We start from the raw sequence: 24,678 nt of genomic DNA on the forward strand, positions 1-24,678 counted from the left end.
AGAAGGATGAGGACAGTATGACAGACAAGGCTGGGGAGCAGGGCTCCTTTAAACTGAGTGGTTCTGGAAAATCTGAGAAAACAACCACCAAGCCTGAAGGAGCCCAGGGCTAAGCAGGTAGAGCGGAGCGGAAAGCCTGCGGAGCAGACAGCCACCCACAGGAAGGCCAAAGGCAGCAGAGAGCTGGGTGGCCCAGTGGAGCCAGGTGTGAGGGAGGGAGAGGCAATGGAAGGTGAGGCTGAAGAGGTGGCCAGGGCTCGGGGTCAGGGAAAGTGTGCGTGCATGCTAAGTTGCTCAGTCACGTCAGACTCTTTTCGACCCCATGTACCATAGCCCACCAGGCTCCTCTGTCCATGGAAGTCTCCAGGCAAGAACACTGGAGTGGGTTGTCATGCCCTCCTCCAGGGGATCTTCCCGATCTAGGGATCAAACTCGCGTCTCCTGTGACTCCTGCACCACAGGCGGATTCTTCACTGCTGAGCACCGGGGAAGCCCCGGGTTGGGGGAAGACCTGGGTTAATTCAGTGGGAAGCCTGGGAAGGGTTTTAGCTCTCCAGACAGAGACTGGAAAGAAGGGAAGGCAGAAGTAGGGAGACGAGGAAGGAGGTGACTGCAGCGATGGGGCAGAGAAGCAGAGGAGGTGTGAAATGGTCACATTCATGACATACGTGGGGTAGGACCAGCAGGCCTTAATTGGACTGGCTGAGGGGGAGGGGAGCATCAAGATCTCTGGCCCGAGCGTGAGAGGAGGTGGTAGTGCTATTACCAGGTGGGAAGACTGGAGAGGAACTGGCGAGTTCGGCTTCTGGCATGCTGAGTTCATGGCTGTGAGACAGGCAGTTAAACAGGCAGCTGAGCGTCAGAGGAGCTAGAGTCAGAAAAGAGGCTGAGCTGGAGGTATGGGTGGTGTGCAAGGTCAAGGGAGTGGATGGGATCACCCAGTGAGAGGGTTAAACAAGGGGTCCCTGAGAACCCCAACATGTAAACATGTCCGAGGACACAGAAGAGGCAAAGAGGCTGAGGCCATGAGGCCAGAGGAGCAAGGAGACCAGAAGAGTGGGCTCTCATGCAGCCAAGAATTACTGCTTCAAGGTGGGAATAAAATCAGCCAGGTCAAGTGCTGCCACGAGGTCAATTATGCTAAGAACTGAAATGAATTTGCTTTATGTAGTTGTTAACTTTTCTCCAACCTAGCTGAACCATCAGTAACTTGAGAATAAGAACTATGATTGATACGGACTTGTATCCACCACCTTTCCATTGGCACACGGCTAGTAACTGACACCGCCTGAATCTCAGGGAAACTGCAAACACTGTAGGGAGATGAAATAAATGCTACGTCCATTCATTTATCTTCCTCACAGAGGTATGTGGAGACACTCCATGGCCTGGAGATGTTTGTCCATAGCCCCATATCAAGACAAGTATGTAACAAAGACACACTCGGGCAATGCAGACAACAGTATCTTAACCCAGCCACCCTAAACCCTTCTAGAAACCTTTGCCACAAACGAGGCCCTATTCACCTTCTTATCTGCAAATTATGCTGGGCTGCTCTACCCCATCTCCCGAGAGCCTATTCTCCTGGTCTAGTCCCTAATACAGTTCAGACACATCGCCTGTATCTCTCCTGTTGTGGCTCAGCCCATTCTTCCTAGTCCTCCTACAAACTCAATTTCACCAGCAGGTTCAAAGAGGGCAAATGGGTGACAGGGTGAGGGAGGTGGAGAAATAAAGAGGAAGAGGGCTGCCATGGACTCGAGTCTAGACAGAGACACAATAACCCAGACTCTCCATCTCCCGAGCCTGAATTCTCACATCTGCCAGGGGAGTCAACAGCAAAAAGAGCATGGGATTTGCACCCGAGTATCTGAGTTTAAAACCTAACTCTCCCACTGAGGAGCTGTGTGATCATGCGCAAGTTACTTAACTTTGCTGCGCTTGGCAGCCTGGTAGGCTCATTGGTAAAACAGGGGAAATGATGTTTTACATCAACACCTCATGGGGTTGTTGTTAAGTATACTGGAGATAAAAGAAGTACTTTAACAAACTGCTCAGCAAGTAATAAGTTAAGCAATTAATACACTCTGACTTCAGGGTCACTCCTGCTCCAATCCCCAGACACTTCCTATGAAACTTGGGAAAGAGGTGGTATAAATAAATCTTGCTGCTTGTACAACTAAAGCCACACACACAAACACTCACACACACACACACACACACACACAGCAGATCAGAACCACCACTTCAAACACACCCAGGAGGGAAGCTGATGCCATTGTGCTTCCCCTACAGATAAATTTCAAACCAGACAGGGTGCCAGTCCCCTCCCAACCCTTTGTTCTAAACTGTTCCAGCCTAGAGCTCCCTACCTTCCTCCCAGCTGCTGATTAAAGACCCAACATAAACCTGGCTCCCCTGGCCTACTTCTCCCACCCCTACCAACCCAACTCAAGGTCCTCAGAAAGCACCCAAACATGCTGCTCCCTCCCCTGCCAAACAGAGTGGCCAAAAATGAACCCAGCTTCTGAGACCTTTGCCTGCTGTCTCCTGGAGCACCCCAGGAATTAACCCAAGCACTGGAGAGGCTATGGGGAGGGACTTTATGAGACATGAGAAGGGCAGAAGTTCCCCTTGTTTAATCGGACCCAGGAATCAGGGGTTTGGAGGGTCTCCCGGGTGGGCAGCATTCCCAGGGAAGAGAGTGGGGGAGGGGATCACTGGATGGGATCAACAAGTGGAAACATGGGCGGCACGACAGACCAGGAGGGAAGTCCGGACTTCATCCAGGGCAGGGAGCGCCCTGGTTTAAAGGGTGGGAGGCTGTAAAAGGGAATGTGTTCCGTTGCTTTTCACCAGGCCCCCAACTCCACCTCAGACACAAAAACACAGTGACTCGGTCCCCTGCTCAAGCCAACCATGGATTATCTGGGGTTAAAAACAGGCCAGAGAGGAGTGAGGGAAGGAAGAGAAAGTCTGTCACAAAAAGGAGACCCTTCTCCCCTCCAAAGGCCTTTCAGAAATAAAATTAATGGAATGTGTCTCAGTATCATCCCATGAGGACTGGGGTGAGGACCAGGGGGGGAAATGTGGGGGCTTTTATCCCCGCTGCCCAGCTTCTCCCACAATGATCACCATGGCAACCAAAGCCCCCTGTTGCCTAGGTGATGGCAGCCAGGTCCTGGAACCCATACCCAGCATCCAAAGCGAGAGAGAGGTTATGGAGGTGGGGGGGCTAGGGACAGAGCGGGAGAGAATGGGGTTTCTCCTCTGGCGGCCCCAGCTTTTGTATAAGCTCTGGGATCAGGTTTCTTCAGGAAACAATCAGAGGCCTTTGGAGAAAATACACTCAGAACCTGGCAACAGGCAGAGGGAGTAAGGCCCTGGGTACACTGGGAGGCATGGGAGGGCCTGGTGTTGGCCAAAAGGCAGACCAAGACTAGGCCCTCCCCACTGCCCGCTCGCAGGAGCAGCCTGGGTGGATGAGACCTTGGACCCAGACTCGAGCATCCTCTGGCCAGGCGCAGGCTGAGGACCAGGCGGCTGTGGTCACCAGCTCGTTCCCCTGCTCTCGGCCACCGTACACCCGGTCCCAGCTGCTTCCAGGAGTGGGGAAAGGAGGCAGTGAGGAGGACCCCGATGGGGCTGGGGGAAAGCGCGGTGGGGGCAGGGCCACCAGGCAGAGAAGACGGTGGGGAGGGGACAGAACACAGATATGCACTTAGAGGACAGGCTGGGAGTTCCAGAGCAGGGCTGCAAGGGAAGGCACGTGCAGAGGACTTCAGAATGAAAGAGGACAGGAAGCCAAAAGTTCTCCTCTGACAGGGGCAGCACTCTGATCGGACCATCTTTTAAACAAATGGCCTTCCTCTCCTCAGCCCAGGACAGGGGAAGGGTGGTCCTGCCTGGATGCAAGGAGATGGACATGATCACCCCTTCAGACCCCTCCTGCAGAGAAAGAAGTCTGTGGACCCTTGCCCACAAAACGTCTCTGGTTCCCGTAGCCTTCAAAAAGACTGCATCACTGTACTGCACCTCTGACATTAACACAACAGTGTAGATCAACTACACTTCAATTTTTTAAAAAAGTCTCTGATCCCTACACAAGAACCTAGGTCTTACTGCATGTACCGTGCACCCCCCCTTCCCCACTAAAACCCATGGGATGTGTGGTCATGTGGGCCCCCAGCCTCATGGCTCCCTACGCGTCACCCACAACAGATTCAGCGTCCAAGGATATCAATGTGAGTTCCACCCAAAATGCTGGATGCCCACCCTCCAGAAGTCCCGCCTCCCAGCCCGGTATCCAAGGAGCTAGATGTCTGTCCACAGAGACCGAGCCCCTTGCCAAGACATCAGCTAGTGTGAGGCAGGGCAGATTCCAAGTCACAACTGACTGTCCAGCTTGGCTCCCCAACTTGGTCACACCGCCCCGAGTCTCACGGGCATGCTCAGTCCAGGCCACCCTGTTCAGACACTGGTGGAGACAGGAGGTGTCTGACGTTGGGATGGGGGGAGGCAGCCCCTAACACACTCCCACAGAGCAGAGGGAAGTGCCAGGGCCTCTGACTGTGCCCGCATCATTCCCCATGCTCACCCCCACCCACCACAGGAGGAAACAGTGGACTGACCCACCCAACTCTCGGCAGGCTCCAGCACTAAGACAGAAGAGGCCTTCCAAGGTGCGACCCCAAGTTTTACAGATGAAAAGGCAGGGCCCAGAGGAAGAAGGGCGCTAGCTCCTGGTGCTACCTCTGCAGCAGCCCTTTCTGGCCTCTTTGTTAGAAAGACCTCACTGACACGGTGACTCAGGCGTGCTCCTCTCAGAGTGAGACCAGGCCCCTCCCTGGCAGTCCTTCCAGACTCTGGTTCTTGAAACAGCCAAGACTAGAAGGTGGCCAGGACAGGAGGGAACTCACTGGCTCCTTCCCTGTCCCTTCTTCTCTCCAGTGACATAGGAACAGAGTCTGGACAGGCCTCAGCTTGTTGAGACAGTTGAGACTGAAGAGCCCCTGGCCCTAGAGATGTACTTCCCTTCCCCACCCACCGACCACTCCTGACTGAGGATCTCCACATCTCCTCCCCATTCCCATCTAGCCGAGCAGCAGGGACAAGCCCTCCATCCCAGAAGGCCCACGCTGGGTTCTCTCTACCCCCAAACAGCTAAGGCACAGAGTGGGCCAGGACCAGCCCCAAGCCCTAGACCAGAAAGGGGGTTTCACCCCACCCTCACTCCTGTACCCTGGAAAACACCACCAATGCCCTTAAGTGACAATACCGTCCAGGAGGCCAGAGAGAACAGGTGGACCTCAGTGGGCCGAGGGGTAAGAAAGAGCTGGACCCAAGAGTCCAAAAGCTGGCGCCGAGCCCCGCCCCCGCCCTATAAACCCGGCACTCTCCCAGGACAGCCCCAGACGTGAGCTCACCATCCTGAGAGCCCGGGGGAGGGGGCAGGGTCCCTCTCCTCTCTGGGCTGAGGAGCAGGGGAAGGCCCATGCCTGGGTCACCCAGACAGCCCATGCGGCTGTTCACCAGCAGACCCCAGTGCACGGGGCCTGCCGGGGAGCGAGGCGGGGGAGCCTCAGACTGGGCTCCTGGCCAGGATACCTGAGCTGCTGTTCTAGCTGAAAAGGAGCTGGGGGGCCAGAGGCAGGCCTTTCTCCATCTATTTCCCTCGCTTCCCTCTATCTAAAGCAAGGGGGAGGCTGAGTACCCTCCAAGGCCACAAACACACTTGAACACAGATACACACACGTGCACCCCCACACTCGGATTCCCCCTCGGAAACCTGGAATGGCTCCTGACTGCCCCACCCAGCTCCACCCACCCTGGCCAGGCAGGTTCTGTAGAGACCTGCTCTGCTTTCTCGCCAGCACCCCCACCCCCACCCCAGCGCTCAGAGTCCCTGCTCCCAAAACACTGCACACAAGCACACACATGTTGCACACACACCACAGCGGTCCGTTCCCCGACTCCCCCAGACCCATTCCCAGTCCATCTGGAAGGGAGCACTGGGTGGGCGGATGGAGCACGGGGCAGAAAGGGTGAGTAATCCCTTTGGCATCTCTCCCAGGGGCAGGCCAGAAGGGAGTCGGATGCTGAGCTGGTGAGAAGGGAACCAGGGCTTCTAGGTGGCTGGGTCCTCTGTTTAATTCTCACCCGTGAGCAGCCCCCTCCTTCCCACCCACCAGGCTCGGAACTTCTTCCTCCCTCAGCTGGAGCAGAGGACCAAGCCGTGCATGCCCATCAGGAAGCTGTGGGAGAGTCAGGCAGGAAAACGGGCGCCGTGAGCTGTCCTCAGGGATAGGAGAAGGTGGGCCATGGGAGGCAGACAAGCTGGACTGACCCAGAGGCCGCCTTCCTGGACACTACATGCTCCCACCCTCACGGGAAGACAAAAACGCCTCGCCCTCTGCTCAGCCTCCTCTCCGAGGTGGACCCCAACTGTCCCTGACCCTGAGACCTACAAAGCCTGCTCACCCAGCCGCCGCCTCGGGATGGGGTCAGGGGGAACAGAAAGCGGTTTCTCAGGATGAGAAGCCAGCCACCTTTAGGTCTGCATGTGGATGGGAAGAGCTGTGACGTGGGGACACGCCAACAAAGGCCAGTTTGTGTGGCAAAAGCAGTAGGGTGTGAGACGCAGTGTGACTCGGGGCCGGGGTGGCAGAGCTGGGTCTCCCCATTCTGTAAACCTCTTCCTCCTGCTTCACTCCAGGGCCTCTGATCTGGTAAATCAGCCAGTTCTTATCTAGGAAAACCGAGCCAGCTGAAAAGCCCAAGCACCAACCAACCTCCTCCATCTTGACAAACCCACAGCCTGAGGTTTTCACTCTTTCTGAGGAGCCTCAACATGCCCCAACCCTTGCATCTGCCACCCCAATCCTGGAGTAAAGCAGATGACAAAATGAGTGTTTCTGTCATACTCGGTTGCTTTTTAAGTTACTGCAGTCACACCTGCTTCTGCGCGCCCCCACTCACCTTAAAAGGCCAGAGCCCCTCCCCAGACTCCCTACACAGACTCACCCTCTTTTCTAACTGGAGTGGGGGAGCCAGGAACTCTCTGGTGAAACTCTGTGGGGTCTGAGGGATACTGTTAGGGGGTTGCTAGAAAACTCTCCAGGGAGAGCCAGGCCCTTCCAAACGAAACAAGACTCCACGGGTCATGGTGCTGGAGCCCCCACGTGTGAAGTGACCCAGCAGCGGGGAAGAGGCCAGCCCCCGAGGATGTTCTGTCCAGGCGGCAGCCCTGCCCCAGGCTATGCCAACGAGGTGCTCCACCTGGGAGACCCCATTCTTCCAGCAGACTGACACCGTCTCTAAGGACAGACTTCCTTTACATCTCAGGCTGACAGCTGGACTCATGTCTGCTTTTCAGGAGAGAGGGAAATTATTCAAGTTCAAGAATAAGGGCAATAATGAGCAAACCTGAACAAATGAAATGAGAGGATGGAAAGGTGGAACGAGCACTTTGGGAAATGGAAGAGCAATGACCTCAGACAGACCTGGCACAGCCTCTGAGGAGCTATGTAATCTTAGATGAGTCCCCGGCCCTCTCTAAACCTCGGGTTTCTCATCTGCAAAATAAACCTGTTTTCTCATCTGCACAATGGGGATAATGGCGACAACTTAAGAAGGTTGAGGATTCAACGAAATAATGTATACAGAATATCGCAGAGTCAAACACATAATAAATGCTCAATAAAATGTTAGTTTCCCACCTCTTTCTCCAATAGAGGGTGAGCAGCCAATTCCTTTCACTCACTCCCTGTTCCCAAAACCTCACTGTGAGAAGTGAGACCCCACCCAGAATAACATGGAACCAACACTTTGGCTATCATGGTGGCCTCAGCCCCCATATGACGGCCGCTCTCTAACCTAGACCACACCCAGGTCTGAGAGAGCAGCCAAAACCCCTCACCCCACTCTCTGCCTCTTTCCTCGGAGGCTCCTGGATCGCCCAGCCTCTCTCTTCCCCTCCCTCCTTCCACATGTAGAGTGAGGCAGGGCCTGGGCTCTAACCACCTCCTTCTCTCCTGAAGCTGCTAAGTCCAGCTGTGTGTGGAGTGGTAGAAGAAGGGGCCCCCAAGCCTGCCGCCCGACTCAAGCCCCCAGCTTCTTCCCACTCTCCCCTCTGACTGCCCCACCCTGATTACCAGGATATCCTCAGCTCTGCTGATTCTAAGCCGCTTCTCCCAAACCCGTTCCCAGCTGTGATGTCTGTAATTACCAGCCTTGCCAGGGGCATCAGACAGGCACGGCAACACCTAATTTCCAAAGTACTCCTGGAAATTAAGTAGCGGCCATACAAGGCCTCTACTCTGCACCAAGCAGGGTGGAGAGAACGATGGAGAGACTCTTCCTGGCCCACCTCATCTCCCTCCAGATCACAGGAGAAAAGGTGACAGAAGGCTGCCCAAGTCAGATCAGCAAAAGGCAGGATTAAAAAAAGAGAAGGCTTCTGGGGAATGGGTGTGTGTAGGATTTACTCCCAGGCCATTTCCTTCATCTCTGCTATCAAAATCTCCCCATGCACAGGGTTACCCACCTAGAGAGTGTGAGAGAAATTTCAGGTCAATTAAGAGAGAGGGGAAGTCAATGCCCAATAAAACAAGAAGATGGGTACCCACAGGGATGATGGCAGATGCATACAGCAGGGAGCTGCCCAGGAAGGAGGAAAGAAGGCAAGTTTTAAAAAGTCCCATCTGCGACCCAGACTCTGAGAACAGGCAGTATCATCCCAGCCTCTCCTCTCCCTAATACCTCCAACCCCACCCACCACACAAGACTTCGTTTCATAGGCAGGAAAACTGAGGCCAAATCCCCAGTTAATACTTCAAGATCCAGGAACACCAGCTGCATGTGGCTCCCTGGAACCCCTGCTCCTTCTTGCTCATGTTCAGCCTCTACCTGCAGCGCCCTCCCAAGTCCCTCCCTGCTTGCCTGACTCATCCTTTAAATCCAGCTAAGGTTGATCTCAAGGCTAACCCTGAATTTTCACTGGAAGGACTGATGTTGAAGATGAAGCCCCAATACTTTGGCCACCTGACTTAAAGAGCCAACTCAGTGGAAACGACCCTGATGCTGGGAAAGATTGAGAGCAGGAGCAGAAGGCGGCAATAGAGGATGAGATGGTTGGATAGCATCAACAACTCAATGGACATGAGTTTGAGCAAACTCTGGGAGATAGCGAAGGACAGGGAAGTCTGGCATGCTGCATTCCACACAGTTGCAAAGGGTCGGACATGGCTTAACCACTGAATAACAAAGTTTGATCCACACAGTGGAATATGATTCAACCACAAAAAAATTATGTTAAGTGAAGGAAGTCTGACACAAAGGGTCACACATTGCACCACTCCACTTACATGAAATATCTTGAATAGGTAAATCCATAGAGATAGAATGCAGATTGGTACTTGCCAAGGGCCGGGAGAAAGGGAACAGGGAGCAATCTCTTAACGGGTACAGGTTTCCTTTGGGGATAATGAAAGTGTTTTCAGATAGAGGCAGTGATTGCACAACGCTATAGGTGTACGAAGTGCCAATGTTCACTTTAAAACAGCTAATTTTAGGGAACCCCCTGGTGATCCAGTGGTTAGGACTCCATGCTTTCACTGCTGAGGATGCAGGTTCAATCCCTGAAGGGGGAACTAAGATCCCACAGGTTGCATGGTGCAGCCAAAATAAATAAATAAACTGGCTAATTTTATGTTTTGTGAATTTCACCTCAGTTAAAAAATTTCCAGTGGTCACATACAGTTATGTGCAGTTGTAAGAGTGGGACCATAAAGAAGGCAGAAAGTCAAAGAATTGGTGCCTTCAAACTGGGTCCTGGAGAAGACTCCTCAAAGTCCCTTGGACTGCAAGGAGATCAAACCAGACAATCTTAAGGGAGATCAACCCTGAATAGTCACTGGAAGGACTGATGCTAAAGCTGAAGCTCCGGTATTTTGGTCACCTGATGTGAAAAGACAACTCATTGGAAAAGTCCCTGATGCTAGGAAAGGTTGAAGGCAGAAGGAGAAGAGGGATGATATAGCTGGATGGCATCAGTGATGCAAAGAACATGAACTTGGGCAAACTCCAGGAGATGGTGAGGGACAGAGAAGCCTGGCGTGCCACAGTCCATGGGGTCACAAAGAGTCAGACACGACTGGGCGACAGAACAACAACAAAAACTTCCAATGAAGGGCACATCTCCTCTGGGAAGTCTCCCTGCCACCCACATCTGGACCAAGCACTTTTGCTCCATGCTCTGGTAGCCTCCTCAACACACCTCCATATACTACTCACGGGGCTACAGTGAATCGGCATGTTCATGCACGTCTCCCCTGTGAAAGCCCATCTTATTCACCCTTCCATGCCTGTACTTCACACAGCGCCTGGCAGAGAGTAGGCAGTGCCCAGCACGGTCTGCCAGAAGAAGTGCAGAACCACAGTCTAGTTCTCCCCCACAACCCAGAACCCGCTCCCTTACTAACCATCCATCAGAGCCTGAACCGGTCCAGTTATCACTTGCCAGGCACTGTGCGAAGAGCTCTCTATAACTTCATTTAATCCTCATAAATGGGCTTCCCTGGTGGCTCATGGTAAAGAACCCGCCTGCGGTGCAGTTGTCGCAGGAGCCACGGGTTCCATCCCTAGGTTGGGAAGATCCCCTGGAGGAGGGCATGGCAACCCACTCCAGGATTCTTGCCTAGAGAATCCCCATGGACAGAGGAGCCCGGTGGGCTGCAGTCCGTGGGATCCTAAAGAGTCGGACATGACTGAAGCAACTTAGCACACACGCACAATCCTCATAAACCTAAGAGGTAGGGCCTATTATTAACTCCATTTTACAGGTGAGGCTTCAAAAGTTATCTACTTCTATCCAAGGTCTCAGATCTAGGAAGTAGCAAAACCAGAATTTAACAGCAAGCTGACACCCGGGGAAGGAGGCCCAATCTGGGGTGGGAAGATGGTGTCTAAAGACACTTAAGAGGCTAAAGAATGGGTTTTAAGATCTTGCCCAATGTCATAACACTTCTAAGTCCTAATTCCCGCCAACTCTGCTGGACTCTTCACTTTGGCCTCACAGTGTGAGATGCTCGGGGTAAAACAGCAAAGAAGACCAGAGATCCTCAAACTCAGGGGATGGGGGTGGGGGTCCCAGATGTCTTCCCTGTTCTGCTGGAAGCTTCTATAAGTCAAGTTCATGCCCCCCGGACTGGAAGGGGCTCTTGGAAACCAAATGAGCAAATAAAAATCTGTCCTGCTCTAGAGCCAGGGAAGGGTACCCTTCCTCAGATCTTGAAGAAGCCGAAGGACCCTAGGCGGTATACCAGAGAGGTCAGCCCCCAGAAGAATTAGGGGGAGAGAGGCAAGGAGCAAGACAGTGGGGGAGGAGGGGCCACCTCGACCACTAGTTCCAGTCTGAAGTACTTTCAAAGGCCGCCTTTCCGAAGGTCTGACCACAAGCCCTCCTCCTTAGAAGAGCCCCGCCCACCACAAACACACCGGTATACTATATCCTGCGTTCAATCAGAGGACAGAAGCAGACAAGGTACCCCAGAACACACCATCCTAGATTCAAGTGCCCCACTCCCCCCTGGGAACCTTACCCAACAGATAGGTGTCAGGTTTGGGGCAATCCTGCATTTTTTTTAATCCAGTCTTTTCCTTCTCTGCCCCATCTCTAGTCCCAACATTTTCTAACTTACTGCTCTTATCACGGGGACTTAAGAAAGGTGGGGAGCCCTGGGGGCTAAAATGCAAACATTCCAACTGCACATGCCCCTTAAGGACGCCCATTAGGGAATTACCCAGAGACCCTAACGGGCCTGTGCATTCACAGTCTCAGCTTCTAAAACTGGGTGCCTCGACCAGTTCTTCTGGCAGCAAGAGGAAAATGACTGAGGGTGAGATGTGTAAACAAGGCATGCGTGCCCGCTCTTTCCCTTCATCCCCCAAGAGAAATAATAACAGAGAGAGAGCAGCCCTCAATGGGTGCGTGCCCCCTCCCTGACATAGGGACAAGCGCCCTGCTGGCAAGTTCAGCCGCCTATCCATCACCCTCAGACCTGGCCCCAGATCACCTCTCCATCCCAGTCATGCTTCTCACCAGGAAAAAGGGAAAAACTGTGAGATGAATCTGTACAAACTCCTGAAAAACATCCCCCTCTGCTCTCCCCAGAGCTCCCAGGCCACCTTCTCAACTCCGCGCAGCAGAGAGCCGAGGATGTCAGGACTCCGTCCCATCCCTCCAGGAGTGCTCTTTCCCCGCCTCCAGCCCATACCAGAATCCCCAGATGCCTCTGGAACTGTCGGACCCCAGAGGCAGGGCAGGGTGAGTGGGCTCTGAAGCAGCGACCTCCAAGGTGCCTTTACAAGACGGTGGGGCCTGAGGGGGCTGAACATGGGCTGGGAGTCCAAGAGTGTGGCCTCTCCAAGTACAACCACCCAACCTATAAGGTGGAATGAGAGGATATCCCTCTGATTCTTTTCCCTGACTTCTCCAATCCCCCAGACTCCCCTTGGACTACAACCCAAATCCCTACTCCGTATTCCCCACAACACACACAACCTTTTCTAGAGAAAAGCCCTTTTCCCAAAACAGGTACCGCATAAGATGACCCATAGGTCTCAGATACTTAAGGCACTACCCTCAAAAGCAGGGCAGGGCGTCCAAGAAGCCTCAGAACCCTCCAGACAGCCCTCCCTCTGGGCTCCTTGCCAAGAAAATCTGCCTGCAGAGGCAAGTGGCAGTACCCCCAACACACACTCAGAAATACACACACCACCTAAGGCAGGCACACGCTGGTACTTATCTGTCAACACAGGCCGTACACAAGGGAACACAGATTCACTCACATCTCTTTCTAGTACACAGGTGTACACACACCTATCCAGGTACACCCTATTCTGCTCTTACACACCTACCTTCCTCAGAACCTCTTTCCCATAAACCCCTCCCCAGTTCACACACAGAGACACACACCCCTTCCCCCGAGTATACCCATAAATACATATCCAAGCACACCACACATGCATGATCAGCTGCTCCTTGCATGCACACACACTCAGGCACAGGAAAACACCTTCATCGCCAAATCCAGGGGCCCACCTGCAGGGACACGCAGCATGTCAAGGCGCACACATACACAAAAACAAAAGGATCACGCACACTGATGCTTCACCAAGCCTCTAAACTCACCAGTGCAGAGCCCACTGCCCCTCAGACGGGTAAAGACAAGTGGAGAGAAGGATGCCGGCGCCTGTCCTCTGGGCCCCGGGATACAGCGCCGGGGTCTCCGGCCTCCAGCCCCATCCTCGAGCCGCACACACGCCCCCCTACTCTCCTCGGGCGGCTCCCCGGACTCCACCTCACACCCCGAACGCATCCCTGCCCGGGGTCCTCCCCACACTCCTGAGGTGTGTATGCACCCCTAAACATCCTCGCCTTCCAGTACCTCCAGACCGCGATCCTTTCACTGCCTCTCCCTCCACCTCCAACACACACACTCCCAAGTCTCCAGCTCCAACCGGCTCCCCTGGGAACACTGAGGCCCCCGCCCCGGCCCCGGGCCCAGGAAAGTCCCCGGCTCTCCAGGCCCGGGCTCCGCCCCCTCCCCAAGCGCCCCTTCCTCTCCCCAAAGTTGGGGGGCACTCCGCTGTGCAGTGGGGGGATGGACCGGAAGGGGGTTACCCCACGCCCCCTTTCCCCCATAAGCCACCCTGCTCGCTCCGGGGCTGGGCACCCCCTGGCCCCTTGCATGATCGTCCCTCTTTCTGTTTCTTTTTTTTTTTTTTTTTTGCAAACTTTGCTCGCGCCCCCGCGGCCCGGCACTCACCCGCCGCTGCGAACTGCCGGGTGGGCTCGGCCGGCGCCCCGCTCGGCCCGGCGCCTTTGTATCCGCAGCGTTCGGGTCGCTCCGAACTCCGCGCTCGTAGACGGGCAGCGCGGACGTTGGGGGGGTGTAGAGGGGGGCTCCTGAGTCCGGTCACCCCCTTTCCGTCCCAGACCGCTGCCTTCCCCCTCAGGGCCCCGGGGGCAGGGGGCCAGAGGGGAATGGGGGGCGCTCAAGCTCCCATGGCGGGACCAAGGATCAAGGAATCAGGGATCACGAATCAGATCGGGAGCCCGCGGAGGAGGGGGAGGGGGCAGAGGGGGAGGGGACGGGAGCCGAGGGGGTGCAGGGGGCGGGGGAGCGCGCGCTCCCGGGTGCCGCCTCCCGGCTGTTCCCGCAGCCGCCGTCCCTCCCGCCGCCGCGTCCATTGTCTGCGGCCCGGCTCTTCCCCGAGTCGCCGCCTCCCCCCCCCCCCCCCAGCCCTTCGCCTCCAGATGCCCGGCGGCCCCCCAGGATCCTGGGAATCGGCAGCGGGGCTGTGACCCCGGCCCAGGACGGTGTCTGGGAGATGCCTCGATTCCTGGCCTGGGCCCAGCCCGCAGCCCCTCCTGGGGCTGTTTCCCTCCACCCACCTGCGGGAGACCGAGCCCCCGGACCCTCGGGGATGGCGATGTTCAGTTCTTAGGGCCACAGACCCGGCTACACGAAATCCAGTGGAATCTGGGACGTGGAAAGATTGAGTTTTACCCCCCGAGGGCTGCGAGAAGAGAAAGTCATCCTTGATTTTAATTACTGGCGAGGAACGCTCCCTGCTTCCCATTCATACGGGAGTTTTCTGACACTGTCACCACCATATCCCCCCGCTTCCAAAAATAATTTAATTACTTGGTGTTCTAGCTGCGAGCGGCGACCGCCCAGTCAGTCTGGGATGCTCTCTCATTAACACTTTTTTCCTCCCCTCTGGTTTGAGCGTTGGGATTAATTACAAAGGGAACCCTGCCCTGGGGGAGTGGGGGAGGGGAGGGACGACGAGGGCGCCGGGGAGTTTGGATGGCCGGGGAGAGAGGCCCTTCTCCCAGGAAACCTCCAGTGTAAAAATGCGTCGGCCTGTCGGGTCCCTAACCCCAAGCAGGCAAGGCTCTCGTCCCCAGGGGTTTCACATATCCTGGAGTTCATAGCACTACACAAGGATTGTAGGGTATCACCAGGATCCGACATAATCAGGCATGTTTGCCCTAGAGTACGCCAGAAAACCAGTTAGGCTCATGAAGTTGGGTCATAATAGCTTTGAACCCAAAGAGATTAACCCCCATTATAAAAGTCTGGGTTTGTGAGAAGTCTATGTAGCCCTTGGAGTGAGTGAAAGCAAAAGTATTATTATAATATCATTAGTACTGTGTGTAATTCTCCACTTACTTAGAATAGTAATACTTCAAAAGCACCTTTGCACACTTCTCCTCCAGCAGGGCAAGGTATCTGCACATTCTCAACATCCTCTGGCTTCCAATCCTGATACCTTCTCACCCAACCCTGTGATTAAAAGTCTCAGGGTAGGAGACTCCCAGACTCTGTTCCTGACTTGTTTGGGATTTTTCTCCTCTCTGATGAAATTTTTTTTGAGACATAATCTCATTCCCTTTGGTCATCCATTCTAACCTGACCAAAGATGAGAACAGAGTCATCTTTGTCCCCTGCACTGTGACCATTCCAATATGTCATTCTTTAAGGTCTTAAGAGAGCCTTAGGACACACTTCCCTTCTTTACCCAAACACTTACCTTTCTTCATCCTCTTTCCCACATCACAGGTCAGCAAGTGACTCAGCACCAAGACTACATGAAATGTGCAGACTCATCATTTCAGGTACCCAAGTCCCTGCATGCGTCTGAGTGCTCAGGTACTGGGTGCCTATCACGGGCCAGGCCCTGGGCTGCGCTGGGGGCCTTGGTGGTGCCCATGACCAGCTGTATGGGGGATAGCTGGCAGGAGAGCTGGGGGAGGATAAAGGAAGGTAGGCTTAGGGTACTACCAGTTCTGCCCAGAGCACCCCCCACACACACCCCCATGCTGGGCAGCAAGTGTGTAATCTGACACAGTGTTAGGCCTGCCCTTGCTGCCACAGCCCCGGCTGACTATCTAGCAGGTTTACTGTGAACTGTGCTCAACATGATGGTAGCCTGTTTCACAGACCTCAAAAGGGCCCAAAGAATGGGAAGCATGACGTCCGGTGCCAGAATTACAGATAACTCTGTAGTTTCTCCCCACCTGAAGCTTGAAACCTGAGTCAGGATGTCAACAAATGAAGCTTCAGGATTAACAGAAATCAGGCATCAAACTAGAATAAGTTCCATCCCTCTTCTCTCTCTGAGGATGAGATTGGGGGCTTTCACTTATCTCTGTAACAAAACCACTGGATTACAGAGGGGAGGTCCAACATTAAATCTGATTGGTGTGTGTGTATGTCCCATGCATCTATTCTTTGAACTGTCCTCCACCCTAACCCCTAGGATGGAAACCCATCTGGACTTCACATATCCTTAATTCACAGAATGAAGAAATGGAGACCCAAAGAAGAGGCCCATACTCCTCGGGGCCCAAGGGAACTAGTCTAATTCTTTAGCAGGGAGGAGAATGTTGAGGTGACAGTCAACCAGGATTTCCCAAAGAGGTCAACCTACAGTGACAGAGGCAGGTCAGGAGCCTGAAGGACAGCAGAGTGGAGCAGACTGAACTCCAAATGCACAGCTCCTGACTTGGAGCACATAGGCGAGTTTCTTAATTGCTTCAAGCCTCAACTTCTGCATATAAAATGGAACTAATAAGGTAACAGAAGGAACCCCCTTGCAAAGCCATAGTGCCCCAGTCCATGCCCAGCCAAACTTCCCCATTCTGTTATGTGCCTCGCGGATTCCTGGTGCTTTGGTGAATCTTGATTAAGGAAGGGGGCATCCAGACAAAAGCCAGGGTCCTCAGTAAGAATCCTTTCAACTCCTTACCAGCTCATGGGCCTGAGGCAGCAGGGTTGGGACAGGCCCACCACAGGCCCCTCCAGAGCCCTGGAAGTTTGAGTCTCCAGCAGAGATGCAGAGGGCGCAAGACACGGCAGTGGACACTCTCCAAGGAAGGGTCAGCTCTGAAGAAGTGTGTGCGTTCCGTTCAGAGGAAGCTGTTCCTGGAAGTAAGGGCCCGCACTAGAGTGGCAAAGGCCAGGTCTTCAATTCTGGTGAAAAGTAGGGCCCTTCCCCAGCTTCACTGCCGCGAAAGAGGAATCCTTAGTATCTTGACCAGATATGTTATTCACAGCCTATATAGGATGGCCATCAAAGGTTTCCAATGTCAGTGATTAACAAAATCAGCCACCTCCCAGGTACAGGTAAGCCCAGTAATATACTCAATGCAGGACCAGAACCACCAGCTTTTTGTAACCCTGTGGCTAAAACTGAGGACAGTTCAATCTCCCAGGTTAACCGTGCTTTCTCCCCAGCACCCACTTTCCTAGAAAGGCTATTCTCAGTGCTTACAATAGTATTTCCAGACCCAGTTTGTATTGTGAAATAACTGGATTTTTTCCTCTTTCAGTGAAAAAGGAAACAAACAAAAAAACTAATAAAAAGCCCTGATTAAGAACTGTGAGATGTAATAGGTTTGCTGTGAGGAGTCTCTTTCAGGTAAGCTCCTGATCTCTTTGAGAACAAGGACCAAACCTCATTCATATCCACATGAATGTCACATAAAAGTCACTAAGTTAGTACTAGTTTCCTTCCCTTCTAACTTTGCTTCTCTTTCTCTATTCCACATGCACATGTGTGTGCTAACTCACTTCAGTCGTGTCCGAGTCTTTGCAACCCTATGGACCATTGCCTGCCGGGCTCCTCTGTCCATGGGATTCTCCAGGCAAGAATACTGGAGTGGGTTGCCATGCCCTCCTCCAGGGGATCTTCCCAATCCAGGGATTGGCCCACGTCTCTTAGTGTCCTGCATTGGCCAGAGGGTTCTAGCGCCACCTAGGAAGCCCCTCTATTCCTCACCTATCCCCAAACTTTACTACTCCCTATTCGTCCAATCTTTATCAAGTGTGAGCTTCCTCAGATCCCGTCCTATTATCACCAGTTTTAAAAGTTGCCTATAATTAAACCAGTGTTTCTCAACCGTGACTGCAGATTTTAATCACCAGGGAAGCTCTGAAAACATACCAATACCCAGGACCCATGCCCGGCTAATTAAACAGAAACTTCCAGGTTGTAGCCCCGCTATCAGCACTTGTGTGTGTGTGTTACTCTGGATATTTGTTGCTGCATGAGGGCTTTCTCTAGTTGTGGTGTACAGGCTTTTCTTTGTGGTGGCTTCTCTTGTTGCAGAGCACGGGGCTCCAGGGTGCTTGAGTTTTAGTAGTTGTGAAGCTTAGATTAGTTGCCCCATGGCATGTGGGATATCCCCAGACCAGGGATTAAACCCGTGTCCTCTGCATTGGCAGGCAGATTCTTAACCACTGGACCATAAGGGAAGTCCCAGGTAAGTTGCCTTAGTGATACTAATGTGAGAACCACTAAATCAAACTCTTTGTGATACTCTTCCTCCTTTCTTGGCACAATAAATGCCCCCACCTCCCTTGCCTAGGACTAATCCCTCCATATTTCATTAGATCTTGTCCATTCCCACTTCCAACCCTTATTGCCACGCTCTCCTGTATCTATTATAACTTCCGACTCTAGTAGCAAAATAAAACATCTCCCTCCACTCTGCAACCTCTTCTTACTTCAGCCCTCTCTTTTATTTTCATATCATCCAGTGTTTTCTAAACAGTAGATTCCTCTCTTGCACGTTGGTGGGCATATAAACTGATACAGCCACTATGGAAAACAGTGGGAGATTTCTTTAAAAACTAGGAATAAAACTACCATCAGTTCAGTCACTCAGTCGTATCCGACTCTTTGCAACCCCATGGACTGTAGCACGCCAGGCTTCCCTGTCTTTCACCATCTCCTGGAACTTGCTCATACTCATGTCCATCAAGTTGGTGATGCCATCCACCCATCTCATCCTCTGACGTCCCCTTCTCCTCTTGCCTTCAATCTTTCCCAGCATCAGGGTCTTTTCCAAGGAGTCAGTTCTTCACATCAGGTGGCCAAAGTATTGGAGTTTCAGCTTCAGAATCCGTTCTTCCAATGAATATTTAGGACTGATTTCCTTTAGGATGGACTGGTTGGATCTCCTTGCTATCCAAAAGACTCTCAAGAGTCTTCTCCAACACCACAGTTCAAAAGCATCAATTCTTTGGTGCTCAGCTTTCTTTATAGTCCAACTCTCACATCCATACATGACTACTGGAAAAACCATAGCTTTGACTAGATGGACCTCTGTTGGCAAAATAATACCTCTGCTTTTTGATATGCTGTCTGGGTTGGTCACAGCTTTTCTTCCAAGGAGTAAGCATCTTTTAATTTCATGGCTGCAGTTGCCATCTGCAGTGATTTTGGAGCTCGAGAAAATAAAGTCTGTCACTGGTTCCATTATTTCCCCATCTATTTGCCATGAAAGGATGGGACCAGATGGCATGATCTTAGTTTTTTGAATGTTGAGTTTTAAGCTAGCTTTTTCACTGTCCTCTTTCACTTTCATTAAGAGGCTCTTCAGTTCCTCTTCGCTTTCTGCCATAAGGGTAGTGTCATCTGCGTATCTGAGGTTATTGATATTTCTGCTGGCAATCTTGATTCCAGCTTGTGCTTCATCTAGCCCAGCATTTCGCATGATGTACTCTGCATATAAGTTAGATAAGCAGGGTGACAATATACAGCCTTGATGGATTCCTTTCCAGATTTGGAACCAGTCTGTTGTTTCATGTCCAGTTCTAACTGTTGCTTCTTGACCTGCATACAGATTTCTCAGGAGGCAGGTCAGGTGGTCTGGTATTCCCATCTCTTGAAGAATTTCCACAGTTTGCTGTGATCCACACAGCCAAGGGCTTTGGCGTAATCAATAAAACAGGAGGAGATGCTTTTCTGGAACTCTCCCACTTTTTTGATGATCCAATGGATGTTGGCAATTTAATCTATGGTTCCTCTGCCTTTTCTAAATCCAGCCTGAACATCTGGAAGTTCACAGTTAATGTACTGTTGAAGCCTGGCTTGGAGAATTTTGAGCATTACTTTACTAGCGTGTGAGATGAATGCAATTGTGTGGTAGTTTGAACATTCTTAGGCATTGCCCTTCTTTAGGATTGGAATGAAAACTAACCTTTTTCAGTCCTGTGGCCACTGCTGAGTTTTCCAAATTTGCTGACATGTTGAGTGCAGCACTTTCACAGCATTATCTTTTAGGATTTGAAATAGCTCAACTGGAATTCTATCACCTTCACTAACTTTGTCCGTAGTGATTAACCCTAAGGCCCACTTGACTTCACATTCCAGGATGTCTGGCTCTAGGTGAGTCATCACACCATCGTGGTTATCTGGGTCATGAAGATCTTTTTTGTATAGTTCTGTGTATTCTTGCCACCTCTTCTTAATACCTTCTGCTTCTGTTAGGTCCATACCATTTCTGTCCTTTATTGTGCCCATCGTTGCATGAAATATTCCCATTTCATGTCTCTAATGTTCTTGAAGAGATCTCTAGTCTTCCCATTCTATTGTTTTCCTCTGTTTCTTATAAAACTAAATAGAGTTTTCTATTTCATATAAAATTACCATATAACCCAGAAATTCCACTGCTGGCCCTATACCCTGAGAAAATCATAATCAAAAAAGATATATGTGCACCAGTGTTCATTGCAGCATTATTTATAATAGCTATGACATGGAAGCAACTTAGATATTCATCAACAGATGAATGGGTAAAGATGCAGTACATATATACAATGGAATATTAGTCATAAAAAGGAACAAATTTGAGTCAGTTTTAGTGAAGTGGATAAACCTAGAGCTTCTTATACAGAGTGAAGTAAGTCAAAAAGAGAAAAACTAATAATGCATACATATGGAATCTAGAAAAATCGTACTGATGAACCTGCTTGCACGGCAGGAATAGAAATGCAGACACAGAGTATAATTGTAGATACAGTGGGGGAAGGAAAGGATGGAATGAATTGAAAGAGTAGCATTGAAACACACACATTATCATATGTAAAATAGATAGTTAATGGGAAGTCGCTTTATCACACAGGGAGCTCATCCTGGTGCTCTGCCACAACCTAGCGGTGTGGCATGGTGTTCGAGGTGAGAGGGACGTTCAAGAGGGAGGGGATATATGTATACTTATGGCTGATTCATATTGTTGTATGGTAGAAGCCAACACAATATTGTAAAGCAAATATCCTCCAATTAAAATTTTTAAAAAAGAATAGCTTCCTTACCACCATCCTTCACTCTTCAGCTCCTTATAACCAGCCTTCCTCTCAATAACCCTCCTTTTCCTGATTTCACATATCTATATTTCAAAGAATTCAGCCTTTGGCCCCTTGACTCCTTACCTTAAATGCTCTCCCAAAGTAATGTCATTCTCTCTTAGCCTACTTATTGTTGTTGTTCAGTCGCTAAGTCATGTCCAACTCTCTGTGACCCAGTGGACACAGCACACCAGTCTTCCCTGTCCTTCACTATCTCCTGGAGTTTGCTCAAATGCATGTCCATTGAGCTGATGATGCTATTTAATCATCTCATCCTCTGCCACTCCCTTCTCCTTTTGCCTTTAATCCTTCCCAGAATTGGGGTCCTTTATTAATGCTCCTAAATCCAGATCTCTCTTCTGAACATCAAACTCATATTTCTAGGACATTTTAACTTGCCTATTCTTTGGGTACACTAAATGTAATAGGTTTAAGTGAAACATATTATCTTCCCTCCCCCATCCCAAGTCCCTTGGCTTATTCAGATCTTTCTCACTTCCAAACTTGGATCACTCCCTTCCGCTCTATCTTTCTCTCTGTTGCCAGTGTGATTTTTCTGAAAGAGAAGTCAGTCTATCCCGCCGTTGCTTAAAACAATTCAGTGACTCCCCACTGTCCACAAGATGAAGTCAAAACTTCTTGGCACTCTGTGTAAGGACCTTGAGTCTCCCCCTCCAGCCTTATCTCCTGTTGCTCCTTGGGTATTCAAATCTCAAACTTGCAACACACACATTTTCTAACTAGACCCACCAACTGGTTGTTCTGCCAGCTTGGGGCTTTGTTACTGCCCCTGCCTTTACATGGTATGACAAAAAACTTAGCGACTAAAACAAACTACTCCCTTTACATGCTGTTTTCTTTGCCTGAAATCCCGGCTCCCTCCTCTCTGCCTAGAAAATTCTGTATATCCTCCAGGACTCAGCTTTGGTCTTCTTTTTGTGCCTGTGCGCTCAGTTGTGTCCAACACTTGCAGCCTGGAGTGGGTTGCCGTTTCCTTCTCAAGGGGAATCTTCCAACCCAGAGATCAAACCCACGTCTCCTACATCTCCTGCATTGGCAGACAGATTCTTTACCACTGGAGACTTCAGGGATGCCCCATATCTCCTTGCTGACTCCTCCTTAACTTTCCTGAACAGAATTAGATGTTCCCTTCCCCAGAAAGCCTCCTTTGCACTCCCAGAGCTCTGCCTTTTATGACATTCTATGGTAATTTTCTATTTACTTTTCTTTCTGTCCTGCTGGTTTGTGAGCTTCTGGAGTGAAAGAAGCAGTGCTTAATGTATCTTTCTAAACCCAGAACTTGGCTCAGTAAGTGAGACTCAGCAGTAAATGTTTGTCTAGTGAAACAGAAAGGAGAAGCGTATGAGAGGAGATAAAGTAGAATGCTTGATGTCAAAGGGATCTTTCTGTATTTTACAGATAAGGAAACAGGGGTGGAGCAGGTAACTCATTGTCCCAGAATCATACAGCTAATTAAATGGCAACACCGAAACTGGAAACTAAATGTCCTGATTTCTTGTTCAGTAGTCTGTCAACTGTACCATATTAACTGAACATTCATTGTTTCACTTGAAATAAAGCTACAAGGCCGTGGCTCTTAGCTTTTTGTGGGCCCATGCTCTCTTTGAGACTTTGGTGAAAGCTACAGGCTCTCTCTGTGGGGGGGTGGGGGGGAAATTGCCCATAGAATTTCACATCCATTTTCAGGGGATTCAGGAAGTTAGTGGTTGAGTGAAGGATGACTGGAAGGAAGAAGAATCTAGAAATGGAGACACCAGTGGAAGGAAGACTAATGCAGTAGTTGAGGAGTGAGACAGAACAAGCAGGCTGCAAGAGTAGGGGGATAGAAAAGAAAGTCCAGCTGTCAGAGGTGACCTGCAGATGGGATGCATAGAGCTGAGAAAAGAGGAAGCATTTAAGATGACTCAGGTTTCTAGTATAGATGTTAAGGAAGATGGTGATGCCACACATCAAATTAGGAGCTGCTGAGAGAGTAGGTTTGAAGGGTAGATAATGTGACAGGTGTCTTAAATGTCTGCAGGCCATCAGGGTGGGGATGTCTATAGGAAGCTGGCAACAGCACAAGTACCTTCCACATCTACTCCTGCCACTCTTCCTCAGGCCATCTGGATGATCTATTTTTCCCTGAACCAAATGCATACTTTCCTGCCTCCATCCCCTTTGTTCATCCCACGTACCTGACACTACATTCACCCTTATCCAAAAGGCAAAGGTATTAATAGAAATAAAGAGGATCATTTTTTTAATAATAAAGAGGTCAATTTATCAAGAAGACATAATAAGTCTAAACATTTATACGCCTAATAACAGAAATAAGTACATGAAGCAAAAACTGATAGAACCGCAATGGGAAATTGACACAGTTATAATCAGAAATGTCAATATACAGCTCTCAACTCATAAGACAAGAAGACAGAAAATCAATAAAGATATAAAGGACTTGACCATCAGTATCAACTCACTTGACCTAATTGACATTTATAGAACATTCCACTCAACAACAACAGAATACACTTCTTTTTCAAGTGACATGGACGACTTTCAAAGATAGACCATATCTTGGGCCATAAAAATAGGTTTGATAAATTTAAAAGGAATCAGATTGTACAAAATATATTCTCTGTCCACAGTAGTATTAAATTGTAAATCAATACTAGAAAGATAGCTGGAAAATCTTGAAATATTTGGAAACTAAGTAACACAATTCTAAGTAATTCATAGATAAAATGAGAAACCAAAAGAGAAATTAAAATTTTTGAACTGAATGAAAATAGGAACACAAACATAATCAAATCTGTGGGATGTATCTAAAGCAGTACTGAAAGGGAATGTACAGCTTTATAATCCTACTAATAGAAAAGAAAATATCCTCAAGTCAAAGATACCAGCTTCCACTCTACAAAATTACGTGAAGAGTGCAAGTTAAGCCCCAAGTAAGTGAAAGAAAGGAAATAATAAAAACCAAGCAGAAATCAACGAAATAGAAAATAGAAAATTAATAGAGAAAATCAATGAAACCAACAGCTCTCTGAGAAGATAGGCAAAATAGATAAATCTAGCCAGACTGATCAGAAAAACAAGAAAAAAAATACAAATGACAAATGTCAGTAATGAAAGAGATGACATCACTACAGATTCTAAAGATGTTAAAAGGATATTAGAAAATAAGTATTAAGGTGGCTCTATGCCAATAAATTTGACAGTTTAGATGAATGTAAAAATCTCTTGAAAGTACCAATATGTCAAACTCACTCAAGAAGAAATAGATTATCTGAACCACCCTGTAACTATGAAAGAAATTAAATTGTAGTTAAAAACCTTCCCACAAAGAAAACACCAGGTGTAAATGACTTTACTGGTGACCTTTACCAAATATTTCAAAAAGCAACAATATCAATCTTACACAAGCTCTTCCAGAAAAGTAGAACACAGGGAATACTTCCCAAGTCAT

The 24,678-nt window shown here is 50.1% G+C and overlaps 1 protein-coding gene across 3 annotated transcripts in view; it reads right to left on the reverse strand.

The window, feature by feature from the left end:
* Positions 1 to 21,311, reverse strand: part of VANGL2 (VANGL planar cell polarity protein 2) — a 35,452-nt gene extending 14,141 nt beyond the window's left edge. The window contains exon 1 of one of the 3 annotated variants that reach the window (XM_043877858.1): positions 21,291 to 21,311. The gene's annotated coding sequence lies outside the window, so the exon portion shown is untranslated. Of the gene's footprint in view, positions 1 to 13,448; positions 13,593 to 13,829; positions 14,142 to 21,290 lie in introns of those variants that run through there. The other 2 variants (XM_043877856.1, XM_043877857.1) reach the window with 2 other exon arrangements.
* Between the last annotated feature and the right edge of the window lie 3,367 nt (positions 21,312 to 24,678).

Source organism: Cervus elaphus, chromosome 20 (assembly GCF_910594005.1).
Source record: "Cervus elaphus chromosome 20, mCerEla1.1, whole genome shotgun sequence".
Taxonomy (NCBI): Eukaryota; Metazoa; Chordata; class Mammalia; order Artiodactyla; family Cervidae; genus Cervus; species Cervus elaphus.